The sequence below is a fragment of the Poecilia latipinna genome, unplaced genomic scaffold, assembly GCF_001443285.1.
Source record: "Poecilia latipinna isolate Pla-1442-1.1 unplaced genomic scaffold, P_latipinna-1.0 Scaffold761, whole genome shotgun sequence".
Lineage (NCBI taxonomy): Eukaryota > Metazoa > Chordata > Actinopteri > Cyprinodontiformes > Poeciliidae > Poecilia > Poecilia latipinna.
In genome coordinates, this window is record NW_015113377.1 from 133,181 (window position 1) to 154,757 (window position 21,577).

The following is a 21,577-nucleotide window of genomic DNA, read 5'->3' on the forward strand; positions in this document are numbered from 1 at the left end:
AATATTTATTTTTAGACTAGAGATGCACCAATAAAAACCTTTGGCACAGATTTCTTTTCCTTCACTGATTCTTTAATATAAGACACAAGAAAATCATTGAAACAATTTCTATTCTAACCTTACTGATGTAAGAAGACTGCAATTTCTTTTATATCATAAGACAAATAACCCTCACATTATGAGAGAGTGGTTGCTGTCAAAATTGGTGCCTGGTATTTGAATATAAACAGACTTATTACAGAACTGGTATTTTCAACTGTCATTAGCATCTTATGTCAGAAGCTAGCAGGGTTTTAATGGACAAAACATCAGTTTCCATGTGTATTTTCTTGAGGTCGTAAACTCCTACCTTAAATCTAATATTTCTAAAAGAATGGCAAATGTTAAAAAATTTACATGTTTCATAGCAACTTTGCTGTAATTTCCTTCAGCCTTGATGTCATCTACTGAAAGTTTTGCTCTTTTGCAATATAAACTGCTAACGTATCTTAATGTCATGGAAAATTTAGTTTCCTTTCAAAATAAGCTTTAATTCCAACCCTTCATTGACGATAGAAGTAGACAAGTTTGAGTCTTCTTTACTCAGTGACAGATTACACACTGAAGAGGTTTGTTTTTTTTTTTTTATCAGAAAAAGATCAGAGTTTTGCAAATCTAACTGGATGATATCTGGTCTGGGGAGATTAAGTTGAAAATGATCTGATTAAGGTTAATAGACTCTTTTAGCGCAATTGATTTTAACCAGATTATGTCAAGACGTTTGCTTTTCTTTTGCAATATTAAAAAAATAAATTACAAAGATTGTCAAACATTTAAATGTTTCATTTATTGAACAAATCCAACCAGAAGTATATTATCGATATGAGCATATTGCAGAAACATTGTTTTGATGCTGTAAAAAGCAAACAGCTAGACAGTGCTGCTCTGTGTTTGAACCTTAATGAGATTTGTAGAACCAGAAATTTAAACTATATTAATCTGAGTTGCGTTCTGCATCCAGATTGATAGATGAGTCTCCATCTCAGGTATTTGTGTCTGATCCTGTGTCTAATTACGAGACCTCCACAGTCAGCGAGTCTAGTGGGAGGCTGGGAGGTGAGACTGGGAGACATGAGAGGACTGGTGTTTGGAAGGTGACCACCTCATTATCAGACTCCATGTTATAATGATTTGTGGTTTATTGAGACTGTTTATCTGCATGTGTGTGTTTGTGTGTGTGTGCGTTTGTTTGCAATACCTTGTGGGGACGATTTGCCTGACATATACTACGTTGTGGGGACCAATTGCTCCTTGTGGGGACCGGGACCTGGGCCCCACAAGGGGAAACCCTGTTTTTGGGTCAGAGGTCAGATTTAAGGTATGAATTGAGTTTTGGATAGAGTTAGGGTTAGGTAGGTGAGGGTTAGGAAAAGGGCAAAGGTAAGTTTTAGGCTGTAGAAATGAATGGAAGTCAATGGAAAGTCCCCACAAAAATAGCCACGCAAACGTGTGTGTGTGTGTGTGTGTGTGTGTGTGTGTGTGTGTGTGTGTGTGTGTGTGTGTGTGTGTGTGTGTGTGTGCGCGTGTGTGTGTGTGTTTTAGCATTTCATATGCGTCTCTCCCTGTAGGCACAGCAGTTTTTGTTGTCTCCCTCTGGGGATTGCAGCTTATGACCTTTCACCTTCCTAACTACACCCAAATCCAAGTGCTTGAAATTCTTCAGACTGGAGACACATCTCACCTTCCCCCCACGTTGAAGCAGACTGATTTTCCTTCATGACTTGTGAGCGATTTTGGAGAAATTGCAGGTAGTAACTGCAGCTGAAAGCCAGATTTATGCCCATCTCTGACAATATGCTCATTTTCTTTGTGTGCGGAGCGGCTGTTAAGTGGTAACAGATAGCCTGAGCGTGCTGCGTGGTGATGTTGTCATTACCGTTGTGCTTCTCCGCTGATGTGCTGCGGCTGATGTCACACGCTCAATTGGCCCCGCAGACAGCCGCCATCACTCAGGCTGTTTACTACACTTTTACTACAGTTATCACTCACTCGTTTGTCGCTGCCGACACTGGAACCACGCGCTGAGATAACACACAAGCAGCCACACACACATGGACACAGCGGTGGCTGTCTGGGTGCTTTGTTTCTCCCATCAACACACGGAAACACTCATTTAGGCACGAGTGTGTGTTTTGAGGAGTTAGAGGAAGAGACGGGGGGGTGAAGGAGGTGGCAAAACTAAACAACCGTGGCATTGTTTTTAGATTTGGGTTTACTTTATCACGTGTCGTTTTAGATCATGGGTGGCATTTGGAATTGTCTGGATAGTTTTGTGTATTTTGTTAACATTCAGTTGAGATGCATGAAGTGTTACACGAAGTAAAGGTTTCTTCTGTTTCTGTTTGTGTTTTAACGCTTCAGCTCATCAAGCAAATTTTGGTCAGAAAAAGAAAAGGGGTAAAAACAAAATCAACTTTTAACTGATTATTTAATCGATTAAGGTATTAAATCAACACTCTTTGCCCTCTGGAGGAGTTTCAAGCATAAACATCCTGTTTAGGGTCTGACTGAGGGAGTCCCAAAACCCTAGAAATGTAACGCTTTCCAGACAGGTTGATGCCAGTGGTTTGGTTTCTCCTTTGTTGTTCAATTTCTTGATGTTACTTTTTGAGATTTTTAGCCAACTTCATGTTATCAGACAGGATCTTTTTAAGGGATTTCTTCACTGCGCAGATGAAGTGCATCTAGTGAAACTGAAGTTAACAAGACACTTGAGTATGTTTTCCTTAATAAATAAGATTTTTGACCAATTTTAAAACTGTATTTTGTTTCCAGTCAGCTGCTGTTAAAACTAGTTCACAACCTGAAACTTTTAACTGTGACCAAAAGAAAAAAAGAAATCTGTGAGGAGCAAATAGTTTTCTTTTTTTTCAGCAGTGCATAAAGTGTGTATTTGGACACACGTTTGCTCTACCGGCGTGTGAGTGTCCATGTGAATGTGGGTAATGTGTCTTATTTTCAGATGATTAACTAACTCGCCTCCTCAGACTGCTCCTTCCAGCCCGACCCATGCCTGCCCATAAGGCTGGTTGTCAGCTGGGAACGCTTGATTTATGCTGCCTGAATATGTAACGAGAAGTTGTAAATTTGCCTATTCGAGGCTACATGCGCCGCCATTCTGTACCGTCATAATTTAGGCACCACCTTCATGTCTGAGATGCTAATTGGTTAAATTACCGGGTTAGTTCTGGAGATTTATGACTGACTAATGAGAAGAGTGCAGGAGGAAGAGCATCAGGGAAGGAATAACAGCGAGAAAAAGGTGGCGGATACCTGCAGAAAAGAGTTGACAAAGATGATCTGAACAGGAGGAGAGGAGGAGTCAGATGGTACAGAGGTGGAGGGAAGTGGCAGTTTGAATCAGGGCTCTGATAGCAGGCGAGCTTCAAACTGAGAATTTGTCATAACAGAGGATTGATATAGGTGTCGGTATGCAGCTTTCTTTGCAATAATTCAAGTGAAATGTCCATGTAAAGTGACGTCTGTGCTAATCGGAGATGATTTGTAAGCCGAAAATTTCGTCATCATGGCTTCAACTATGAACTTTTGTAACTTTGTGTTTGTGGTGGATGCATCATTGTGCAAGTTCCAAAAATCATTTCAAGTATTTCTGCATTTAATTTGGGAAGGGGAACAGCGCCATTTTTCACCTCCCATCGCATGGCCCGTTTCTCTCCCAGGGCTTCATAAAACGCTGCTCTGACTTTTTCTGTTTGCTTTGCTATTTCAAGTGCAGTTCTACTCTGGAAGACGGTGTATTTTAAGCCAAATCATGTAAAAATATGTAGCCTTAAGGAGGAAACCTTTGTTTCACAAAGCAATTTTAAGTTCAGTCTTAGTGCCAATGTGAAGCTAATCATCACAAGGTATAATTTTTACGCCAAAGAAGAACTTATGAGGACATCAGCTTTTTTCACACCCTTTAATGTATGCTGGCTGTGTCTGGTACTCATGAGCAACAGAGTAGTGGTCGTAGTAAACACAGGTTGTTCTTTTTTCTTTTAAAAGTTGCCAAAAATATTAAATTCCTCATACAAAAGGGGGAAATCTTATATAATGCCATCCATAGAGCTCAAGACTAGTTTTAATAGCAGTTGTAATGAACTGTTTGTTCCATTTTTGTTATAATTTTATCTTTTTATCAGTTCAGCTGTGTTTTAAATATATGAGAGCAACAGTTTCAAACTAATCAGGAGTTACGGCTTGACTGAAGTCTCCTAAAAACTGACTTCTACAGTGACTTTTGCAAGTCACATCAGCTTTCATTGATCATAATTGTTGAGTAAAGTGAGAGTAAATTGATTTCTGCACTGAATGTGTGATTATGTTTTTTCTTTTCTGCTATTATATCATGATCCTAATGAATTTATAGTTTCCAGTCATTTATTGTAGTCATTTTTCTTTTTCTTTTACAAATAGTTTTCATTTTAAAAATTACTTAAAGAACAACTTTTTGAAATCCTCATACTTGGCCACTAGCTTTGTATTTACAGGCTAGGAAGTTTTTTTTTAAAGCTGGTTTGGTATTTTGATCCTTTGCTTTGTTCTAGTAAATACATTGGATGCATTTACAGCCTCATCTCCTCTATGAAGTCAAAATTATTTTAAGGAAAAGTCACACTGAAAGAATCTGATGCACATCAATATGTACGAGTTTAACTGAAGATTTGACAGCTGAAAAAGATAAATAAGTACAAATTAAGTTATGCTTGATTATCTGAACAAGAATGCCACCTGTTTTATGATTTATCAGTGATTTATGAAAAGAAAGCAAACTTCCCTGAAGATAAAAAGTTTGAGGCTCTGCAGAGGTGACAATAATGGACATGCTGAATTAGATTGGGTGGTGGTCTTTGCTGTGTGTGTTTGTTCTTCCATATATTTGGGATCCTGTTTGTGTGCGTTTGCAAGTGGTAACACCCTGGGCAGCTCATGAAACAGATGAGATTTCCATCCGAACAGGAAGTGGATCATTGCCACTTCCTGTTCAGAAACATTCAGCCCATGAATACTTTTTCATCTCACACAAACACACACAGCTGCTGCAGTGCCTGAAAGCGCGACAACGAGCATTTAGCATGCTGATTTATAACATTCACAGCTTTTATGTCTGTGTATGTGTAAATGCAGCGCGACATTTCCTATTTCCAGAAACTCAGACAATAGGAGGTGAGTTCATACTGGTGTGTGTAGCTGTTCACTGTCTGGCCTTTTCCCACTGCATCCCCCTCTCATTTTTTCCTGATCTTTACTCCTTCCTTCTCGATTTGAAGGAAATTTTATTACTTCGTTATCTCTAAGTAAATATGTTTTTCTCCAATATAAATTCTTATTCATTTAGCACAAAATGTCACTTTGGAGAACATATATGCAACGTAAAATATGAATCGGCATCTTAGAGATTTTATTTAAGGTTTACTTTACAGACAACTGCAGAGCCGACAGAGAGACGGACTCACACACAGGCGGGCAGACAGGGTGTGTGAGATATTGTTGTTGCTTTTTATAATTAGTTCGGGAAGCTTCGACAATCGTCTGTCAGTAAAAAGAGGCGGTATCAATCTCCGTCTGACAATAGCAGGAAAGACAAACACACACACTTCATTCCTCCCTTGTGTATGTGTGTGAGAATGTGTGTTGTACAAGAATACCATAAAAAGTGCCGTATACTTGGGAGACGCTAATGTGCACCTACATTTAAAGAAACTCATTGTCCCAAGAATGCTGTTGTTAGATTAATTTATTTTTACACTCCGTCTTCAGCATAACAGACGACTCTGAAATGTGTCTGCGATTGAATAAACATTTTAATATGCTCACAGAGAAGTCATGGTGCACTAATGCAAACAGGGATTAAAAAGCAGCGTTACAAAATCAACTTCGATGCAGCATAAGTTAATTTGAATAATTCATGATACTCTGGAAGTAAACAAAAATCTTTTTTAGACATTCTCATTCTGAATTTAATTACAGAATCACAAAAAGCATGATTGTCTAACATAGTCCTTCACTCACTTCACGTCCAGTGTTCTGTTTCTCAAATTACAGAAATCCATCTGTCAGTCCATACCTTTTCAAACGAAGACCTAGTAAACAACATTCAGCATATTATGGCCCTGATACTAAGATATACCAAGATTTTAAATACCGTAATTTCCAGACGCCTCTCTGCTACTTTTTTTTACACGTTTTGAACACTGCCATGTGGGTTTCAACAGACTGCAGTGGAAAGCAGAAGCACAAAGGTGAACGAGACCGACATTGAGAGCGACAACAAAAGACAGACGGAGGAATTGTGTGTGAGGCTGTTAAATTTTGACTCTTAAGTCGACTTTTAATGTACAGGAGAAAGATAGAGATAACAACCACTTACTTTTTTGCCAATATAGGTTACGGTATTACTGTTTCACAGGCGCTGTTCAGAAACAGCATTTGTGCCACATGTTTGTGTTATAAGTACTTATTTCATTCAAAGTAAAACAAATATTTCTGTGTCTGAAGTTAGTGGTTGCATCTTATTTTCAGGTGCTCTCAATAATAAAAATAATTACGGTAGTAATTGAGTGGCAAACCATTGTCCTTCGCTTGCTTGTTGCTCAACCTCACTTCCAAGAAAGACAAACTGACATCATAAACATGGTCATTCATTTTGTAAAAACTGTTTTGATGCCACCCAATACTCCTGTTTTAGGAGTTTGGAAGCGACACCAAGCGTGTCTAAGGAGCCAACTGGAGGTTCGACTGGAGCAGAGAACCTGACTGATGATTAACCTGATATAAGCTTGACATGCTTATGTCACACTATGAAGAGCAGAACTGCAAAAATATTACTGCAAAAGACTCATGTGAAGCATTTGATTTAAATGGTTTATATCACTAATTTTGCCCAAGTAATGTATTGTATCAATCCATAACAATATCAAAATCAACACATAAATGTTATAGATTACAGTTGAATGCTTTTAATAATCAATATGTTATTTTAACTGCAGCAGGACCAACTGATGCATTTCTGTTTTAAATGAGAATAATTTTATACATTTATAAAATAACATACAGTCTTTACACAATGAAACTGTTATTTCAACCCACAGGTATCGCATATTAAATTATAAAGATTTTAAACAAAGCCTAACATTACAGTGGTGCAAAGATGATTCATAAAGTTTCCTTTACATCAGTTTTCTTGCTATCCATGCATGAGATGTGCACTGTTAGGCATCTAAATTATTAAACATTTCTACCTTTGCTGTACTATTTTGCATTAATTATATCAATTAGGTGTTCTCTACTTATTTCTGTTCTATTATGTAATACACCTGAAGGGTACAGTAATACATTCTAGGATACATTAGATTAATAAATCCTAAATGCTCTACAGTTATTTAACTGTTAACAGGGAGCAAGAAACGCCTATTAAAGGAAGACAGGAATAAAATAGATGCTGTTTCAATCACAATTTGATTCCTAAAAAAATGTGGATCTGCAGTTGATAGCTGATTATTTAAATTATTTAACCATCAATTAGCCAACAGTGAAATACATTGCAAAGTTATGCTTTCTCTATGATGATTTAGTAGCATGATATGGCTGGACATTTAATGCAGTTTCATCAAATACTTTTTGAACAAAGCCTGAACATAATCTTTTATTGCAGGAGGATAATTCAGTAATTCCAGAATTTCTGTTTTTCTGGGATCAGAAAATCAGTTCTGTTATTCTTCAAAATGATGAAGAGAAGAAAACATGCAATTCAAGTAAGGTGGATTTGAGTTATTCTTCAAAAGACAGAAGAAGGCTACAAAAATAGCTACACCTAAACTTGATGATACCTACAGTTTATAACTGGATCTGTGACAAACAAGGCTATAATTCCCCCAAGGCTCACTGGTAGAGAACTGCTGATAAATGACTTCTTAACAACAGTTTTAAGGCTTTTGTAGGTGTCAATAATCATGGAAGGTACTGAATATGACATGAAAATTCAGCTTTTAATGTGCTTGATGTAAAAAATGTCCTGTATCTTCTTTGCATTTATGTCAGCAATAGAAGTGAGCACACACAGGAAAAGGCCTTTCTCCTTAAAGAACAAATTACTAACTCTGCTACACTAAACTACTGATACTTTATGTTTCTTTTGCTCACAGCTGGCTGTGTGTTGCCTATCCTATATCTTGATTTATGTTAATAGGAAGGCGAAGAGAGTCTTTGGTTATTCATGAAGTGCTTTGTGTTTTCTTTATCAAAACCAGACGGACACGTTAGTCAGAGATGAAAAATGTGAAAAGCATTTAACCTCAACAATGCTGTTTATTCATTCAACTAAAGGTGATAATAGATGCATTGAATCTGTTCCTTGGTACTCTTCATCGAGTCCAATTTTCTGTCTCCCACCAGAGCAGTGCTCCAGTATTTAGTCAATAAAACTGTGAGTGTGTTTTTTAAGAAGTGCTTGACAGAAATCCCACGCTGTGTTTACGACTGCTCTTGCCCAGGAGGAGAAAATCAGAGCCAGCCCAGAGAGAAACCTGTGAACCGATCCAAGAAGCTGCAAAACTCACACGAAAACGTACGGAAGTGAAGACGCTTTCATCTTCCTTGTTCCTAGAACATACATTCAACTCGCTCCATCAAATTTCATTCGTCTTCCTCTTTTTCGCAACCTGACTCATCTTTTCACTGTGGATGTTTTTTCCCACCTGGAGAAGAAAGTCTCTCCTCTTTTTTTGCCTCTGTTCCCCTTTTGTGACGTTGCAACGATCAAAATAGATCAACATCTTTTGTTGTGATTTCATGTGACAGTTGCAACATGTAGTTCTGGAACTTGACTTTTTTGGCCCAAATTTTAGGCCAACTTTGGCCTAAAATAATGCAGAGTTTACCATGTTTTTAAAGGTAAAGATTATTTAAAAGGGATATTTTTGCACAAAATGTTCACAACACATGGTACAAAGATCTTTTGCTGTTGCTGTTAAAGTCGTCGTTAGGCATCCATTCTCTTATTGTAATGCTTTCATGTTTTTCTTTGTTCTAAAATCTAATTTTCAAACAGTGGAACAATTGTAGTTAATTTAATCGTAAAACATGTAGTAGTTATTTATAATTCTGCTTTTGAGGGGTCACGCAGGGTTTTCAGCTCTAAAAAAAACTTATTTAATAGATTGGGTAAAAATGGGCCTTTATTTTGTAAAGAATGCTGACCCTGTGAAAGACCAACACAAAGAATTGCATCATTGTGAAAATGGTAGGAAATAAAAAAACGGATTTGCCAATTAAAATGTGAAAGGAGTGCCAAACATTTTAACCCAGCCTCTTGAGCTAGGACTTTGTTAACCATTTTTTACTGCAGTTACAATTGCAGCATGGCTCAACCAGCTTTCCACATCCAGGGACTGATGTTTTATATACAGCTGTGTTCTTTGGTCTGCATGATGCTGTTTGTTCACTAATGTTCTCTAACAACCCTATGAGGTCTTCAAAGAACAGCTGGATTTATACTGAGGTTAAATTGCACACAGGGGGGATTCAATTTTAAAACCATTTATCTTTTTTCTTTCCACTTCATAATCAAGGACTACTTTGTGTTGTTCCATCACATAAAATCCCAATAAAACTCTTTGAAGTTTGCTGTTGTAATGTGACAAAAGTGGTTCCTTGCACGGCGATGTATGTGGAGGGATTCGGCATGCGCAGCCTCTCCTCCACAGAGGGGGAAAGTTGAAAAAGGAGGGGAAAAAATGCTGCATGTTCTTTTTTTTGTAGGACAGCTCTGAACCCTCCTCATCTTCATCTTAACATCTTTCTCCTCTTATCCACCACCTTCTGCTCCTTCACAAGATGTACTAAATATTTCTGTTAGTCGAGAAAGTGCCTCCTCTCCACAACTCACTGAGGCTGCTGCTGCGCCCTCTTCCCAGCACCTCACCCTCTTGTTTTTTTTATGGACTAGGCCGAATTATGAATGTTCAGCTGTGTTTATGGCTTATTAGGCATTTAGAGAAAGGAGGGGAGCATGTGTTTTATTAGCTTAATTGGGAAAGAACAGCTTCCTTGCTGCATTAGCACTATTTTCCTCTCATCAACTGCTTTGGCTAGTGAGATAGCACTCTGAGCTGTAAAAGGTGGTGTTTGCATGCTGTTTCTTCCTCTGAGGATGAGGAAAAGGCTTCTGTGCGATTAAGTAGGATGTTAACATGTAGGAAAGGTGGGGCTTTGTCAGTGAAATGCTCAAAAGCTACACAAAATCCTCTCAGTCATGTGAAGTGAGCTGAATTTGTTTGTGAGTGTGTGCATGTGCGTTTCCAGGCCGCCTCTCGGTGCTTGACTGCTCCTTTCATTAGTCAAGAGGAGAGCAGATACTGGCTATTCCTTTGAGTCTGACAACACACAGTGATCCTTTAATGTGTTTTTATCCCTTTTTCTATCCTCCCGCTCCTCATCCACCACTCCATCCCTCCCAAATCCTTTTAATTCTGCCCGTACACACCTCCCTCCTTCCGTTGTCCCGCGTGTTTCTACTCCATCTCCCCCCTTTCAGTGTCTGAGGTGGAGACTAAACAGCCGAGTTATTTATTGTGATGTTTTTGTGGCCGCCTGGTTTAAATAACAGTTTGGTCTCTCTGCAATCTTCCCTCTCATCTCCCCGCCTTTATTCTTTCCTTCTTGCCGCTTGCCGTCGCTCTTTTTCTCGCTCCATGTTTCTTGGTGCTCACCCCTCCTCCCATCATGCTCCAGATAATGGTACATTGTTAACGGGCTGTCTATTGTTTGTGTTGTTTTCTTGGCTAAGTGGAGGGTGAATAGTTTTTAGATGACAAACATGTAAGCTCGCTGCCAGCCATTCTGATCCACCGGGCTGGGCCTAGTTATACACAGAACCGTCTGAAGCTCACTTACCCTCAATAAGTGGAGATTTATGGCGCAACGCTGTGTCAGAGAGCGTTGTGTGTGTGCATAAGTGTATTGGGGGAGACGAGTCTTTGCGCGGTTTTGTGTGTTTTTGTGACACCATTGTGGTTATGAGTATGAAATATAGACTTGGCCTCAGTGCATTGCCATTCAGAACTGATAATGATGGTTAGAGTCTTTACAAGCGGGGAGAGCTCATCACTCACGTCTGCAGAAACAAAGAGCAGTTTGCTTCAGTTTTCATCTGACACTTAAAGAAGATGATGCAAATCCATGATGTTTTTCAAGGCCAGCAAGTTATGAACTATTTTATCCACCAGGCTTTCAGGAGTTAGCTGTAGCTCTGATGACTCAAAGACAAGAAAATAATGGAAAGATGCAACAACATAAATGTTTCATACACTGTTTTCTTGTTTTAAATACATCGAAACTTATTCTACTGTATTTTGTATTTTCCAGCAACTGGTGGTTGCTAATGTATGAATTGTCTTATGTAACTTTGTCATTGTGTTTCTTATTAATAGACCTATTTAGCCTATGTGGCTAACAGTAAATTGAGTTTGAAACCCAGATGTTTTGACTTTTGTGTGAGTGTATAATCCATCTGTTCGTTGGCGAGATGAATCTCTATACTGAGTTCTCAAAACGATGCAAGAAGGAATCATGTTCACTGTTTTCACAAGCAATGTGAATGTGTTTAACAAATCACATTCTACTTGAAGGAATCTATATCAGGCATACAATAATGCAGTCCAGATTCTGTTCTTGTTTGACTCCATGTTTCTCAATGTTGTATCTTCTTTCTTATTATTTGTCTCTTTTTGCTGTTTTGTACAACAAGAAAAGTTAAATTCTCGTCACAGGAACCATTTATATGAACTTAACTGAACCAGCTTTAAGCTGCATCCATTCTCCTCAGTCATGTTTGTGTAATTAAGAAGTAAATGGAAATGAAAGAAAGTTGAATATTTCAAACGTGGGTATAGTCACCATAAGAGTTAAGGTCCACTGTTTAATCATGTAAAGTAAATATATATCGTTCATGACATGTTTAATTTAATCAGAAAATAGAAATTTGTTGAGAAAAATGACAATCTGAGCAGTCTGAAGCCCTTTTAAGTTTGTTGCCCGAACTCACAAATCCTGGTGGAAATAAAGTGACCTGCCACAAACCCCACAGAAGCCTCTCCTTCCTGCTCTCTCTTCTGGCTTTTTAAAGCTGGATTTATCATAGTTGTGTAGCGCACGTGTGAATGTGTGCTCACAGTCACACGACGTTTATAGCGGCAGCCCCATCGTGGACGTGATGGAGAGTGTGAAGCTGCATTTTAATGGATGATTATGTTTTATGTTTTCTCTACAATAACCTGCACTGGCAGAGCAATATTGTCCCCCTCCCGTCCCACCGCTCACTAACACTTTCACACACACATACGTGGATTGCCCCTTCTATGACTGCCTCCTCTGTGTAATATCCGTCCAATATATACACCCCTCAACCCGGCCACTAGCCTTGCTTTCACCTCCGCCACCTTCCCAATCTCTCCCTGAGTCGGGCTGACATCAGTGGTGACATCAGGTGCTCCCCTTTCTGCTCGGAGCGTGACTTAACATCCAGCCTTTATAGTAAAGGACGTTCTCCTCTCGATTACCTGCTGATGGAGGGGTCAACCAGCATGAATAGAAAGGTTGGAACCACTCATAATGTAAAATGTGTGTCCTTCTCTTCTCCTTCTCGTCCTCTCTTCCTCCTCTTTTCTCTTCTTTCCACATGCCCTGTCAGCACTCTGAACTGCTTTCCTCCTTTCATCTGACACCCAGAATGAGTGTGATAGAAAGACACACTGCGAGACTGACAGGACTCTGTCAGAATCATATTCTGTCAGTATGCAGGGGGAAAAGAGAGATACCACTCCTCTATCTGCGCTTAGCGGCAGAGCAACACAAAGGAGAAATTATTTTGAATTCAGGGGACCATTAGCATGACTATAGATGCATTAAAATGCTGGATAGTTGGGGGTTTAGGAGCCAGGGGAAGTGGAGGGAGGAGCCTGATGTGTCATCATCACTATTCCTGGGTGGAGCTGCAGTCTTTTCCACATGTTTGATTTAGAGCTTATGAAGTCGAAATCTCATTTTAACACTATTTAACTTTCTTTTTGTGTCAATATGCACCTTGTTTCTAATCCCTCAGGTCAATGAAATCCAAAATAAAATATATTTCAGACATTTTAATTCAAAATGCAATAATTTGGCTAAAGATCAGAGCCAGGCAGTGTTTTCTTGATCTGTCCTCATCAAATACTACAAAAGTCAGGTTTTCTTCCAGCTTTGTTGTTGACTGCATCAAAATTAAACACACAAACGAAAAAAAACGTGTTCATAAATCAGACCGAGGTTGAGGTGTAATACAGCTTCACGCAGTGGTAGCTTGTTAATCATACAGGGAATTTATAAATTAGGATAAACTTGTAACTTCCTTTTTGTAACTTCCTTTATTTTCTCTTTAAGTGTGTTTAATCTTTCAGAAACAAAGAAAAACAATAATCAGCGGTTAAGACCTCAGAGAAAACAGAAACAGTATTAGCTGAGTCAGAATGCCGCCGTTCACTTCGTACATCACATTACGTCAGCGCTTCTGTTTTTAAACCTTGACAGTCAATATGACATTATGTGCAGCTCTATACCACTGATGAACTGCCATCATCACATTTCCTCAAACTCTACCCAAGATTTGTGCCTGTTTAAAACCCACAGATAAGTTGCATAAAGTGAATATAATATACTTAATGCACTTAAAAAAACATTGCAAAGACCAAACCAAGACCCAGCATCAATGCTTTGATTGATCTTTTTTTATTATTATTTCAGAGAGGTGTGTTTTTCCAGGGTAACCCCTCCAGGCACAATGACAAGCAAGATAATACACTGACTGGAAAGTTTCTAAAACAATTTGTGGTGCTAAATGTTTTCCAGCCTGATTTGTCCTTATATTTCTGGAACTGGACACCGAGTCAGATCTGCTCCTGAAATGACTCTCAGCAAATACTCTCTATGTGTTGACAGAGTTTAGCTGCATTAATGAGTTATTGTGCATGCATTTAGGGAAAACGCCTTTTTTATTTATTTCTTGTGTAAATTACATCCACAACAAGTAGAATTTGCATTTTCATGGTGCAGAGCTGTTTGTGTTGAACAAATTGCAAAGAAGAAAAAGACAAACTGCGGGTGAGGAGACGGTGTTCAGCGCAGAACAGATGTAGTGTAATGATAACCAGCAAGCCACAATAGAAAACAATGATTTTTGTATATTCCAGGATCCAATTCATTTTTCCTTTTGTATCTCAACTATACATTTTGTATATTTTTAACCTCAATGGCTTTCGTCATTCGGGCAGAACTATATCATTAGCTAATAGACCTTATTTGAGATTTTCTGCTGGAATACTGATTCATATTTAAAGTTGCACATATTAAGAAAACTATTAAATAAATCACTGCAAAATTCTGAAAACGTAAAGAAATTGTCATGTTTTCATCCTTATGGTACACATTTTACACAAATGTTCTTAAATACTGTTTCCTCCATCAGTTGAAGGGTCGTCAGACTTCAGTAGATGCTAAAATCTCCTTCTTGAAGTAATTTGTTGGTATTTGTGTAAGAAAATTTGAACTTTTGGTGAAAAGTAGCTCTACCTTGATGGCTGTACTTTAAGCACACAGTCTTTCCTTCAGCATCAGAAAGAAAGGCTGTTATCTGTTTCTTGGGTTTGAGCTCTAATCTAATAAAGCGTGTGTGTGTGTGTGTGTGCTTGTAAAGATGCGTGTGCGTGTGTGTGTATGTGTGTGCAAATCAATAGTGATATATAATTCACTGCCTCCCAGCCCCTCCACTCTTTATACTCACACATTCTGACTATTTAAAATTGCATGAGAACACACACACACAGAGTTGGGGGTAGGGAGAAGGAATATGTGTGATGTGTGCGTGTGTGTGTGCACACCCCTTAGGATCGTAAAAGAGGGTCGTTTACACCCCTCTAACCTCCTTACCCTACGTGATCTGAGTGCAGTTTTTCCCCTTTAAACTTCCTTTCCTTTCCCTTCCTCTAGCTCGTCCTTATTCCTTCGTATTCCCTTTTCTCTGTTTTTCCACTTTCTCTTGTGTATCTGTATTCATCTGTTTCTCTTTCTTTCTCTCCCAGTATTGTTTTGAACCTTACCCTTGGGGCCCTCACATTCACTCTTTTTCTGTGCGAATAAATAAGAATTCATCTCCACATTTAAATAGCTGCAGGCTTTGTGGGACCCACATTCGCACATAAACGCACACACTTCCTGGTGCTGTTTATAAATCATTAGAGTCTGGGGGTCACCGCGGGTCGCGTCTCGATCTCTGGCCACCGTGCTCCATCCTGATTGGTTGTTGACACTGCGGCCCGCTCGGCATGCCTGTTAGCTTTGCTTTGCTTCCACCCTCACCTTGCCTCCAGTGTGTGTTTGTGTATGCTGAATTATTTAACAGTTACCGCCTCTGTGTATGTATTTCCATATGTGAATCTGCGTGTACAGGAGTGTGTGTGAGTGTGCAGGAAGGGCTCAAAGACTCAAACACCCCCTCCCCTGTCCTCCTCATCAATTTTTTTTTTTTTTAGTTTTATCAGGTTAAAACTGTAAAACACACAGAGAAACATACATTTTATCCTGATCTTTAGGACTTCTAGATTCATATTCCCCACCTTATGAGTGTCTGTGAGTTGTTTCAGTGTGTTTTATTGCAACATGAAAGAGTTGCTCCATAAACAAGTTAATGGCTTTGATCACATAATGAGTTGAACAAATAGGAAACAACAGGGAGATTAAACAGAGAGGAAGAGAAGAAAGTGTATTCACGCTGCCTGTACAGTCTTGGTTTGTCTGAGTGGAAGCTAATTAGAGGTTTACACTCTGCCGTTCTTAAAATTGAAAGACTTGGCACAACAGGAAGTTGTACTGGCACAAGTTAGATTCAGAACAGAAACCTCATACATCCACTGTATGGTTTTACAGTACGCGACACTGTAACAACATACATCAGTGTAAGAGAAGATTTTAAATTATTTACTGTTTCAGCTAATAGATAGGACACTGTGAAAACCTTCGCTGTTATTGCAAAAAGTGTTTTCAGCAATAAAATATATTTTATTGCTTCTTATTTATTACTCCAGCTTTCATGTATCAAAATGTTTGATCAAGCCTTATTGTTTTTATTTTTTTGTCAGTTTTTTTTAAAAAGAAGCAGAAATCTGTTTAAGCGGATTTTTTACAGCCCATCAGACGGATCATTACTGGCAGCTGGTCAGTGGGACGGACGCATCAACCAGAACCTGAACATTCTGTCCTAAAAATTTAGCTTGAAAAATTGGGGGAACTTATGGATCTCAGCAAGTTAGCAATTGGGTCAAATTGTCCATCTGTGTCCTGGGTTGTTTTGAATTGTTTTTGAGGTTTGATTATTCTTTATTCTTTAGTGTCTTTCTTTGATTAGATCAGTCTTTTCTTTTACATTATTTCAGTCCTTCTTGGTGTTTCTAGTTATTTGTATTTCTCTTCTCTAGTTATTCCTTATTTCCCTGGTTTAATTATGTTTCTCTTGTTATACTTTCAGTTAGACTCATTTCCTAGTCTCTTGTGCACTCTCCCTCGCCTCGGTGCCATTTTCTCTCATTTTTTCTCAGTCTGTCTTCTGCTCTCCTTGCAGCCAGTTAGCTCATCAGCCCATATTTTCTCCAGTTCTTCCCTGTGTTCCCTGCTTGCTTTTTCATTGGCTTATGTTTTTTGCTCTGCTCTGGCTCCCTGTGATTTTTTTCAAGTTTGTCCATCATTTTTTCATCAAACATTTTTCAGTATGATCCGTCCATAGACATGGATGTCCCCTTCCTGCGGTGCCAAAACAGGTCCAAGGAAGAAACCGAAGGCTGGATCATGACTCACCACTCCAAACGGGGGCAAAATCTGATTCATGTAGTTCAGTCCACTAGATGAGCTTCTGCTGCTCAGAATGAAGAAATTCAAGCTGATTTAGAAAGAAAGGAACCCAAATTCACAATCTATGAAAGTTTGCTTAATGTTATATGCAATCAATGTATAACTAATTTAGCAATATTTTTAAAAATCTAATAAAACTTACTGAACTTGCAAGTGCAATTTTTATACAACAGTAAAATGCAGGTATAAGTTTGCCACATATAGTTTTGAGGTTTCCTTTGTTACTACTGTATTTCTCTTCAGTTCGCTTCCGTCTCCGTCACTGGAGACGGAGACAGATGTAACTGATCTCTTCAGATCAGATCAGTTATATCTGAAGAGAGTTAATAGAGTGCCTAATTACAAAGAAAACCTCAACACTTTATTACAAATGGACAAAATTAATTTTATTGGAACAAATTGTCACAAGTTGGTTTTATAACTACGCCTCACATAAAGGGTAAAACGGTAAAAATGCCATTTGAATGAGGATGGAGAGGAGAAAATGCAGCAGAAAAGAAGTCGGATCCAGTCAGAAGGATGTTAGTGTTTGAACTCAGTCCTGATTTCTGTCCTAATGGAACTTAAATCTCTCTGTGATTGTGCACAAATTGCCACTACGAGCAAAGCTGAGGCCAACTTGTTCAGCACAGTCAGTGGAAGATTCAATTAAGCGCGCTTAGTGTACAAATCATTTGTAGACATTTTATAAAACATCTTGTCTCTTAGTGCCAACATGAGGATAATATAAAAAACGGAAGTGAAACAATCAGGATAAGTGGAGGAGTGGAGGCTTGCTTCTATTTTCATCATTATTCAGCCCTCTTTACTCCTGACTGAAGCTCCTCGTTTAGGAGCACGAGCTTGTTTTCTTGTCAGTCTCGTTTTTTATTCTCGCCTCTGTTTTTTTGGTGTTTTTGTCGTGTGTGTCTTCCTTGTATTCCTTCTTCTGTGTTCTTGATCCTTGAGGTGTTGCGAGTTGTTTTGTCTGGTTAATTACCTGCACAGGAGTCGGGAGGTGAGAGTTTGACAGTTGTCAGCGCTGTGTGTGCAAGTGTCTGTGGATGTTGGTGGGAAGAGAAGAAGGAAGCATGAGGAGAGGAGGAGTAAGTAAGTCTGACTGTACTGCAAGCCCTCGCTTATGTGACAGCATGTAGACACGATGGCTTTGCTGTTGTTCAGGCATTAGGCGGTGTTGCTGTCGCTGCTCGACACACACACACATTAACACAGTGAGGAGTCTCCCGTTTTACAGCATCTCTTGCTGTCTCTTCAGTGGAGGTGGTATTTCTTTGATCACAGCAGAGACACTGATTAAAAGGAATGATGCTTGTCATAAAGGCAGCTGTATTTATAAGACTAAAGGAGGACAAGGATGTATCTCTCTCTCTTATTGCTCTTGCATTTTATCCCCACCTCTTTTTATCCTGTCTTACTGTCTTCCTTTGGCGTTTTCTACTTTAAAGCAACTTTAAAGCTGAATTTTCTGTAAAATCAATCTAACTCCCTCAAGATATATTACCACCTATAAAACCTACCATGGTCATTTTTTTTCTGTTTGTTTATAATTCACTGTATTCTATATTTTATTTAATCAAGATAAAAAAAATTGTCTTACAAAAACAAGAATCCACATCCTTCTAGTGACATCAAATATGCTTTTTATCTGTATCCCTTTGTGTTTTGTTTTGTTTGCCTGTTTTTTCTCTCATTTTTGCATACAGACAAAGTTTAACCACATGTGCAACTAAAAATCTCTCAAGCCTTTCCACTTTCTTTCTTTGATCACACCAGTGCACAAAACAATTCCAAAAACATTTTCTCTCCCTCTTTTCATATCTGTGTTGTTGTTTTTAGTCAATCATGGACTATGATTAATTTTGGAGCAAACTCAAAGGCAGAGAGTTTGTGAAACCCTGTTTGGCTCTTAAAAACAGTTGTCCAGTTTTATGTTCACTATTCTGATTTGCTTCAAGGTTTTCTGTCTTTATTTGTAAGTTAACTGAACATTTGATACGTCCCTCTCCTGAGAAAGGAAATATAATTTAATATCACATTAAAACTTCCTCATTCCCTTGTTTTTTTCAAATCTTTACTATCATTTTGGATTAAATTTATTGAGTTCCACTGAGTTAAAGAGTGGAATCAGACAGACAGAGAAAAGGATAAAATTACCATCATAATATCACCTTTAATGGATCACATCATGGGCAAATAACACACGTTTTATTGTTTTCGTACCATTGAGAAAAAGCTGCTGCATCCTCAAAAGATTAAAACAATGTTGTGTGTGGCTTATTGATAATCATGTAGTTATGAAAAATGTCAGAGCAAACATGTTTTGAATTTAAAGTAGAAATATATATATGTATTATATAGTTATATATTTACTTTTGTGGCCCATGACTATGTTCAACTTAACGGTTTTGGTCCATATTAGTGTTTATCAACAGCAGCTGATCAGGGATGTCATCAAACCGATTAAATTACAATTTCCACTGGTGCTCTTCTTATAAACTGTGTGTATATTTTAATCCTGCAGTCGGTTGTTTTATTTTAGAATGCATTAGTTTGCAAAGAAAAAAAACAGCAGTGTATAATACCTTTAAATACTCACATTCCTGTGTGGTTTACCTCGATGCAGCTGACTGAATCAGAGGCTTGTGTTGACGTGTGTGTTCCTGCATGCTAAGCATTGTACCTGATAAGGCAGTTTTGAGCAGGACAGCAGAACCTGTCTACTTCTTCCCCTTCATCTCTTTTAACAAGTTCATTTATTCATGAACGTGATATAAACACGCTCACACACTGGCACACACCTTGGCTTGGTGGCAGATGAAAGGAAGAGTTCCTGAGCTGTTGTTAAAAAAGTCTTTCAGCACGTGTGACACACACAAAGCACGCTGAAAGTGAAAAAGAGACGCTTTGTTTTCAGATTTATAGGTTTTAATTATTAAAAATGTATAAGGGAGGAAAATAATAGGCATTAATTATTCATATGCAGCATGTTAATTGGTTCTTGAATATTCAAAACAAAACAATCGTATGAATATTCAGATGTCTAAAGAGAGGATTAGATAGTCCAAATGAGGAAAAAGAGCCCATGCTCCTCTAATGAAAGGAAAAATGTAAGAGGAAGAACTGAAGGGAGGATTGGGGGAGGAAAAGGAAGGAGAGTGATAATGAATGAGGAGAGGAGGAGAGAAAATGAGCTGAGGAAAACGCGTTGGTGTTGGAGAGAAAAGCCAAAGAGAGAAACATCAGAGAGTCAGAGGGGTCTTTTGTGTTCCCACAATGATGGATGACAGTGTTGACTAAACGAGCTAAATTAGAAGCTTTTTTTCCCTGCAACTCTGTTGAAATATTATTAACACGCAGCAACTTTAGTGAAACATATGATTCAGCTGCACATAATGACCTTGGCTATTGATTTGGGAATTGAGGGAGCAGCGGCGTTTTTCATTCTGTTTGCAGGGTGGTGGGGGTTTGTTGCAATGCAGTTAAATTCTGTTGTTAAAACATTCATGCCCCTTAATATAGATCCTCCTTTACGCTAACTCACGCACACACACACACGCACACACACGCACATACAAACCTAATAGCCTTAATTAGCCGGGCATGTGTCCAGTCTTGTAATTAGCTAATAACAGCAACATGGATGTGGTTAATTAGTGGTAGGAGGTGCCTGTGAATTAGAAAGCCAACAACGCAATTACTGTGCTGACAAAACAACCGGCTAAAAGCATTTTAAAACTAAGAAGAAAGAGGATGGTTCAATGTACAAAGCCCTGCAAAACTTACACATTTTCTCTCATTGCAACCACATACTTCCATTTTTCCAGAAAAAAATCAAGTGTGGTGTGCCGTTGCAAAGACTTTTCTGATCTCCCTTAGTAAAACCTGTTCAATCAATTACCTCTAAAGGTCACCTGATTCTTAAATATATTCCTTAACCTTAATCCATCATCTGAAAATTTAGATTATGGCACCAACACATGGCTATCTGTCGGTTAGAAAACAGCATTTAGTTATTTTAAGAAAGTAAGAAGTTCCATTCTTTCCACGAAAGAAATTAAGCAAACATGAGAAAAAAGGTAATCTGGTCAGATGAGATCAAAATGTAACTGTTTTGACTTAAATGTAAACTGGTATTTGTGTTGAAAAACTTTATGAGAGTGGGAAGATGACTGCAGCCAAATAAAGGCTAATCCTGGAAGAAAATCTGTAAAAACTCTTGAGACTGGGATGAAGGTTTACCTTCCAGCAAGATATGCAGCTGAGGCTGCAATGGAGCGGTTCAGAAAGCGTCATAATGGACCAGTGAAACCTAAAATCTACTGAGAATCTGCAGGAATCCTTGAAAAGTGATGATCTCTAATTCTCACCATCCACTCAGACGGAGTTTGAGCTGTTTTACAAGAAAGAGGCAAAAATTGTCACTCTCTAGATGTTTATACCTGGGAGAAAAATGATTTGCAGTTGTAACTGCTGCAAAAGGTTGCTCTGCACAATATTGACTCGATGGAGCTCTGTTCACGCCACACCGTGTATTTTTTATTTTAAAAGATTATTACCATAATTTCCCTTCTACACTAAAGGTCATGGTTGTTACCAGACGAAA

At 38.5% G+C, this 21,577-nt stretch overlaps 1 protein-coding gene and 1 long non-coding RNA gene across 4 annotated transcripts in view; one reads left to right on the top strand and one right to left on the bottom strand.

The window, feature by feature from the left end:
* Positions 1-21,577, top strand: part of LOC106955697 (transcription factor COE1-like) — a 100,149-nt gene that overhangs the window by 30,120 nt on the left and 48,452 nt on the right. The gene's annotated exons all lie outside the window — the stretch shown is intronic.
* LOC106955698 (uncharacterized) lies at positions 1,048-20,861 on the bottom strand. The gene is made up of 3 exons (XR_001426638.1): positions 20,534-20,861; positions 10,399-10,401; positions 1,048-1,060 (listed from the first exon to the last, which is right to left on the bottom strand). It is a non-coding gene; the product is annotated as an uncharacterized LOC106955698 (long non-coding RNA).